Raw genomic sequence first — 7046 nt, forward strand, 5'->3', positions numbered from 1 at the left:
ATCACTGCTGTATGTAACCTCACTGTCATCTTGGATGTCCTTGTGAGAGCCGCACTCAGCAAAGACAAGTACACAGCATCCATGGGACCTACTGGTATCCCCGGTTGCATGCTATTTGAACTCCAGAAGGGGCTGGACCCGTATATACAACTGCTATTTAACCTTAGTCTTGCTACAGGATATGTACCTGAACACTGGCATACGGCAACAGTGGTCCCACTCCACAAAGGAGATGCCTCCACAGACCATGGCAACTACCACCACACAAGCTTAACCAGCCTTGTCTGCAAAGCTATGGGAAGAGTCATTATGGAGCTCTTACACAGACACATTGCTGACCTACGGACCCTTGTTCCCACCTAGTTCAGCTTTGTACAGGGCAGATCCTGCCTTTTGCACCTAGTTGACTACTATGAAACTGTCAGTAGGGCCATCGATGAGGGCTACGCAGTCCACACAGCCTACCTGCACTTGGCTAAGGCCTGTGACACAATACCACACTCAGGCATCATAGCCAAGCTCAACAGCTGACATATAACAGCATATGTCACAGGATAGGTTGCAAAATGGCTAAGAAACAGAACCCATAAAGTCAACATTGCAGGTGCCTTGTCAGATTCGAAGCCAGTCACAGGTGGTGTCCCACAAGGATGTGTCCTGGGACCATTCTTAATTGGAATTTACTTTTCAGATGTGAAAGCAAACATAGGGGTTGTGGCTGACAAAGTTTGCAGATGACTGCAACCTAGGAACCATAGTGAATACATCAGCCGCACACACATACTACAGAATGCCGTCACAAAGGTGGATAGCTGGTGCCAGACGATGGCCTGAAACTGAATGCAACTGATGTGTATTCATCCCCTTTGGGAGGAACAAAGTACCCACAGATCAATACATAGTCAGCAACCCACTGAGCACAGACAACAAATCAGACACCTGGGGACACATGTAGATAGTGACATCTCTTTTGACACCCCTGTTGCCAAAGTGGTTAGGAAGACTTTCTATCTTGCCCACCTTATCATGGAGGGTTTTCCATCCAGATCATAGGAGGTCATTGTTCCACTATCCTTCTCCCTTATCAGGCCCATGATTGCATACAAAGCCCCATATGGTATGTACCTCGCCCAGCACTTGCAACAGCTGGAGACACCCCAAAAGTACCTACCATGAAGATCAGGGTTCTTCAACACATTTCATATGCTTCCAGAATAGAGGAAATCCAGCTTTGTTCAGTGTCATACCGCATACTTACAGGTGACCTATGCCTGACATACAAGACCATGTCCAATCAGGATTTGGTGGACATGCTCCACTGCAAGCAATCCAAATCCACCAGAGCCATGAGAGCTGAGGATTTGAACCTCAGCACATACATGTATAGGACATGCTGGAGGGACAGAGTCATAACTCAGAGGCATCTCACACTCTAGCAGAGTATCCCAGTTCATGTTTGACAGAGTCCCTCACTGACTCTCCTCAGGAGACATCTGGACAACTGCATATGAGACGGAGGCACAGACTAGACAGAGGCACAGTCATGTTATTCAATTACGTAAGGGGGTCATAATGTGTCACTACTAAGTCAGAGGCACAATATTCAGAATCTATTCTGTACACTTATTACCACTATAAGGGGTGGCAATAGCCACATCACTATGGCTAGGCTTATACATGCACTAGGGCAGATAGCCTAGTAGTAGACTATGACACTATGAAACACTGGTGTATGTGTAGGTATTGTCAGTCAAAAACTATGATGTGATTTGGGGGGCTTGATATCTCCCTGTATTCCAATATTGTTTTGTCTATTCCTTCTAGCATGTCTAGGGATCAGTTGCTAGTGTCCTCTCCTGCTCAGCTGGTGAACCTGGGAATATTAAGGCAATGTTACACTTGCCTCATGTACACTGACAACTCTCTCCTTCTCCCATAAAACACACATACATGTGAGAGATGCAACTATATAGCCAAAGTGGAGGCTGAGCTCTCTCAACATAGGACTAGCAAGACCAGAGAGAAGGTGAAGGTAACCACACACATCACAAATCCAGTCTCACATGGCACTATCACAACTTAAGATCATACACATAGACACACAGAGACATACTCGGAGGCTCTGATCAGAATTCTACCAAAATGGCAGTGGCCACCACAGCAGACACTCACACAACTGCCTCCACAGGGCACAGCACATGCAACACATTGACCACAGAGTCGGTGTGCCAGTCACAGCCCTTAAGGCTGAACACAATGCCAGACACACTTGTCATAGGTGACTCCATAGTCAGACACACTGACGTCCCGCTCACCAGATTGAGTACGGAGGAGGTCACAGTAAGCTGCCTATCGAGCACTGGAATCCACCACATAATGCAAGCACTCAGGTCACTCAACTGCAAGTACAAGTCTGACCCAGTCATTATCCATGCTGGTGTGAACGACCTGAGATGTACCTTCCTGGACTACATGGAAAGAGACATAGAGGATCCCTCTGATTATGTAGGCCAGGAAGGTATGACCCTGACCTTCAGCAGTATCCTACCTTCACCAAGTATGATGCCACATAAACAGAGACAAGATGATCAGCTGTACTAATTTGCTTAAACTATGGTGTCATTCAAAGGGGGTCCAATGTCTGTCAACCTGGGATGACATGCTGGACAGGCCACGCTGATTTGCAAGGGACGGCTTGCACCTGTCACCCCTGGGCTTCCGGATTTTGGCTGATGCTCTTGCCACCCCCATTGTGCCTTTTTTATGCAAGATTCAGATTCTACGCCTACCACCCTAGAACACAGTAAAGGAAAGACACTAAGGGTAATGCTGCTCAATGCCAGAGGTCTCAACCTCAAGCTGCACACACTCTATGCCCTTTTCAGTATGTAGCACATTGATGTCTGTGCTGTGCCTGAAACCTGGTTCACAGCTTCTGACAGCACCCCGGCACTATCGGGTGTTACCTCATATCATGCGTTCCGGCACCAGAATCCGGACAACACCAGGAAAGGAGGGTGGGTGTCCATATTCATCAAGGACACCCTCACCTCATGGTTGGTGGCAACACACGATGCACCGGAGACCATCCAGGTGCCAGTGACCGTAGGCAAGACTGCTCTGCTGTTTGTAGCATGTTACATGCCACCCTCTCAAACTCAGGTACCTCACACAGCTGTCCTGCAAACACTGAAGGGGATAAATGTATCTCCAAACACCATCCTACTGGGTGATTCCAACTATCCACATATAGACTGGGATCACTAATCAAGCCACAACACTCTAACACAAAGGTTCCAAGAGTTCATACACTCAAATGCCATGGAACAACTGGTCCCAATCCCCACAAGTGGAGGCAACATACTAGAACTCAGCATCACGCACATGGGGTCACACTGTTCAACACCAGAAGTATACCCATCATTGGTGAGATCAGATCATGGACTAATCTCAGTGGGAGTCCACATCCCACCCACACCCCAGATAGAAAAACAAACAGTGAAGACCTTCTCAAATGCCGACTTCACATGTCTAAGGACTGGTGTGGTCTCTTTCAAGGCCCCCAAGCCAGCGGACACCATTACCCAAGCCACTGTATCACTTACAAATGCCTTCTACCAGCACCTCCAGGACTGCATGGATCAGGCAATCCCAAATGAAACAAAGACTCTTTGTACCACAGGCAAGCATCCAGTCTGGTAGACCCTAGCCATAAACAAGCTCTACAACACAAGGAAGGAGCTACTACGAGATAGAGCGAAATCCATAGAAGGGAGGACAACCCTGCTCATTGTGAGTAAAACACTGGGTTCCCCCATACAATCATCCGAGGTGAGTTTTGAGAGTAAACCCACTCAGGACTCAAGGGACAATCATGAGGCCTTTTTTACCTATGTTTGAAACCTGGGAGGGAACTCCCAGATATGCTCAGAATTAGTTCAGAATGATGTAAATATCACTGAACCTACAGACATTGCCAACATACTGGCTGACAGGTTTAGTGCAGATTTCTTCCCCCCCCTCCCCCCAACTGGAGGGGTATCTACACCAGAGGATTGTAGCCCCCCAAACATCTCCGATGCTGGGGTGGGAACTGCTCTATCCAAGGCGGAAAACACTTTATCCATGGGACCAGATGGTGTCCCCAGTTGTGTGCTCCATGAACTCAATGAGTAATTACACCCACAGTTAGGGCAGCTGTTTAATCTTAGCCTCACCTCAGGATATGTGCCCAAGGAGTGGCATACGGCAATGGTGGACCCACTTCACAAAGGAGGTGCCTCCACCAACCCGAAACTACCATCCCATCAGCTTGACAAGCCTGTTCTGCTAAGCTATGGAGAGGATCATAATGGGAATTATAAATGAAGACATAGGGGACTTGCAGACATTGGATCCAATCCAGTTTGGCTTTGTCAAGGGCAGATCATGCCTTTTAAACTTGGTTGACTTTTTCAAGACAGTCACCCAGGCCATTGACGTGGGCAAGGCAGTCCACACAGCCTACCTTGACCTGGCAAGGCTTTCGACACAATACCCCACTCAGGTATCATTGAAAACATCACCAGCTTAATTGTGAACCCATACATCACAGCATGGGTTGCAAACTGGCTAAGTGACGGAACACACAGGGTCAAAGTTGCTGGTGCCATGTCACACTCCAGAGCTGTCACAAGTGGTGTCCCACAGGGCTCAGTCCTGGGCCCACATTTGTTCAGCATCTACTTTTCAGAAGTACGAGCAGACACAGGAGGATTATGGCTGACAAAGTTTGCAGATGACTGCAAACTGGGAAGCATAGTTGGAAACCCATCTGACACAGACATCCTTCAGAAGGGTCTCATAGACATAGATAACTGGTGCCAGAGCCATGGCCTTACGTTAAACGCTAAACAATGCATAGTCATACCCTTCGGGAACAACAGGGTTACCCCTAGTTCCCATCTAGGTGGCAATCCTCTAAGCACAGAAGAGGTTATCAGGGTCCTGGGCACCCAGGTTGACAGTAATATTTCATTTGACACTCACATTGCCAGAGTAGGCCTGGGGCAGTTCCTGCTATTAGGACAGAGGTGTGACCTGGTAGTGTCAGGGTGCTGATGTGGGCTTTGACCCTGTTTTCTATTACAGCACTGATATCTACATTCTCTATACTGTGTGTGTTTACACTGCACGCATTTATACTTCTGGCATTGGGTAGCATTACATCTAGGTTACTATCGCTTGTGGTACCTATGAGGGAGGTTTGTGTTTTTTGTGGTTTATGATTGGTGTGGGTGGATGTTAGTTGGGTCCTCAGGTGTGCATATGGTACATGGTATTACATTACTTAACACATGGCATTCATGCCTCAGGTGGTGCTGCAGGGCTGCCTCTGTCGGATGCACATACTACACTCCCTGTACATGTTTGGAAGCAGGTTGTGTCATGTTAGGCATCCCTGTTACTATATGAGTGAGTCAGAGCGGGTATCAGTCCCAGTGTTCCTACTGACCAAGTGTATGTGCTATGCGTTGCCTCTTTGCCAAGGCCAGGGCATACTGGGCATGCCTCCTTCTGCCTACTGGGACAAGGTCAGGTTGTTCCTCCTCTGAGTCACCCTCTGCCTGTGGTGGCCTTGGCAATGGTGGGGGGATGTTAGGCCCAGCCCTGTGCTGGTCCTGCTGCAGCTGTTTCCGCAGGATCATATTGTGTAGCATAGCACATATCATGACCATTTGGGTACATGTAGTTGGTGTGTACTGCAAGGCTCCACCAGATGTGTCCAGACACGGAACCGTGACTTGAGCAGCCCAAACACACGCTCTATGACATTACGTGTTTGTGCGTGTGCCTCATTATGGCGTTCCTGTTCAGGTGTGTGTGCATTTCTGATGGGTGTCATCAGCCACGGCTCAAGTGCATAACCTGCATCCCCCACTAGGTGTCCGTGTGGGAAGTCCCCACTGGCAAATGATTGGTACAGCTGCGTCAGATGCCAGATGTGGGAATTGTGGTAGCTCCCAGGGCAGTCAGCACACACATTCATTATTATGCCCTTGTCATCACACACAACCTGGCAGTTGATGGAGGGGTATCCCTTGTGGTTAATGTAGACTCTACCCCGCTCACCAGCTGGTGCTTTGATGTGTACGTGCGTGCAGTCTATTGCACCCAGCACCTCAGGGTATCCCGCTATTTGCTGGAAGAGACGCATATTGCTGGCCACAACCTCACGGTCATTAGGGACATATATATGATCACCGACATGTGCTGACATGGCATCCAGGAACTGGTGCAGTACCCTGGAGGCTGATGCCTGTGATATCCCCATCATATCACCAGTTGGTCTCTGGAAGGTACCTGTTGCTAGTATTCTTAGGCCAACACATACCTTGGTTTCCACTGGGATGGGTTCCCTCTGTTGGTTCTGTGTGAGATGTGGCCTGCACAGCTCAACAATCTGCTGCAGAAGGTCTCTGTCCACTCTGTAGCGCTCTACTATCTCCAGCTCATGTAACCCATGGTAGGTGACCCTGGGCCTGTATACTCTTCTCCTTCTCCTCACTCTGGGTTGTCTGTCAGCACCTGCATTGACACCACCCTCAGCAATTCGCCTTTGCCTGATTATAACAGCTATGGCAGCCCCTAGCATTTCTGCTCTGAGTTCAGCTTTTCAGTTTTCAATTCTGATAGCTTACTTTCTTGCAGTATCTCTTGTGAGAAACACCCTGCACTGCTCTTTGGAGTGTTTTAAGTGCTGGGTTGGGCTTCTAGTCTGCCTGCATAATTGCCTGCTTCCAATTGTTTCCAACAATTAACTGCAGCAGTAGCCTCTGGCAGTTTCCATGTAATTTAGTTGTTTCCTGTTTCCTCTCTGTTTCCTGAGGGGGAGCAATGTGCACACCAGCTTAAACACACTCACAGTCACTTAAACGCGCACACATCCCTACACGGTGTTACACGCGCGCACACATCCTTACACGGTGTGAACTAGGCTGATTCATGTTAAAACGCATGCACACTGCCTTAAACACGTGCACGCTCACGCAAACCGTTGTAAATGG

Source organism: Protopterus annectens, chromosome 8.part0 (genome assembly GCF_019279795.1).
Source record: "Protopterus annectens isolate FY-2018-M chromosome 8.part0, PAN1.0, whole genome shotgun sequence".
Classification (NCBI taxonomy): domain Eukaryota; kingdom Metazoa; phylum Chordata; order Ceratodontiformes; family Protopteridae; genus Protopterus; species Protopterus annectens.